We start from the raw sequence: 1,443 nt of genomic DNA on the forward strand, positions 1-1,443 counted from the left end.
TGCCTCTTATACCTGGGACCCCTTTCCCAGAGGCCAGCTGCTTGAGTACCCGGTAAGCCAGTCCGTAGCCCCAGGCTAGAGCCAGGTGCCTCCCACAGCCCTTCTTTGTCTGCGTGGACTGACTGATTTCATAGAGAGAGGTGTGTCTTGCCCAAGCCCATTTGGTATGTCTGAGGCAGCTCTGGGGCCAGATCTGCAGCTCCCAGCCCCCAGCCCTGCAATACTAGGGAAGGCTGGATCCCACATCTCTGAAGTCCCACCAGGCTGGTCTGACTGGTTTCCTGATTCCAGGGCTATTCTGCAGGCTGTGGGGCTCATGCTCCAGCTCTGAGCCCACCCGATGTGCTCAGGTGGCTCACCTTTGGGCCTGTCCTGTCTCTCAGGCATTCAGCTGACCCAGAGGGACTCCCCCATCTTGACCACCAGCCGTGGGCTTGAGTTAGAGGTCCCCAGAACCTTAGACCATTTGGCCCAACCCCCCATTTCTCAGCTGGGTAAGCTGAGACCAAAGAGGGGAAGAAACTTTCTCAAGTGCCCCCAGCAAGTCAGAGGCAGACCAGGTCTAGGAGCCTCTTCCTGACAGAGGTCTTCCCTGAGCCCTGAGTCTTCTTCAGTGCCTCACTAATTTCCCTGTAAGGCAACTGCCCTGCAGAGGCTGGAAATGCTGCTGTCCAGGGCAGTGTGTGCCCATGACTGCACCAGTGTTTGTACTTGTGAGTGTATGGGGTGGGGGTGAGGGGTTCGAATAAACAGCAGGGTTACTGGGGGCTGGAATGCACCCCTCATACCCCCAAAATGGGGGCAGGGAAGCCCAGCGCAGCACAGCATATGTCTAGACTTCCCAGTCTACTGAATGCCTGTGAGGCCAGCTGGTCTCAAAAGATAAGGAACGGGCCTTTCCCCCCCAGAGGGCAGGGGTGGCCCGAGATTCCTGGAAGCTTCTGCGGCGCGGTTGGAGGCTCACATCGCAGCCCTAGGGCTGACAGTTAAACAGAGAAGCCGCCACTAGGCGTCAGTCATGATCCAGTGGTTCTGATGCAGAGTGGGCCCCACCAGCCTCAGCCCAGGGTTCTGTCTTCCAGGTCTTTATGGGAAAAACTGTTCCCTGTGAGAAAGGGGCTAACAGTCTGAGAGGAAGCCATAGCTGGAATTCTAAACTGTGTGAGTGTGTATCCAGTTTGAAAAGAATATCCAATCTAAACATTATATTGAAAAAATGGAAAGATACACCCTTTGTTTTTGAATACAAACTACAGAAAGCAACAGTTAACAGACTCTTACGGGAAAGATTAGATTCTGCATCTGGAAAGGCAGAGTGATTTTTCAACCGGGGTGTATGTCGTTAACTGAGGAAGGGAACATGATATTTATTAAAAGGCAGCTATGAAATTTTTTTTTAAGCAGAGAAGTTACCTTTTATAAAGAGCTTACCACATACTATTA

General features: G+C 52.5%; 1 pseudogene; it reads right to left on the bottom strand.

Moving 5' to 3' along the window:
* The window catches only part of LOC108296512, an 18,307-nt pseudogene that overhangs the window by 10,312 nt on the left and 6,552 nt on the right, over positions 1–1,443 (bottom strand).

This window comes from Cebus imitator, unplaced genomic scaffold, assembly GCF_001604975.1.
Source record: "Cebus imitator isolate Cc_AM_T3 unplaced genomic scaffold, Cebus_imitator-1.0 Scaffold721, whole genome shotgun sequence".
Lineage (NCBI taxonomy): Eukaryota > Metazoa > Chordata > Mammalia > Primates > Cebidae > Cebus > Cebus imitator.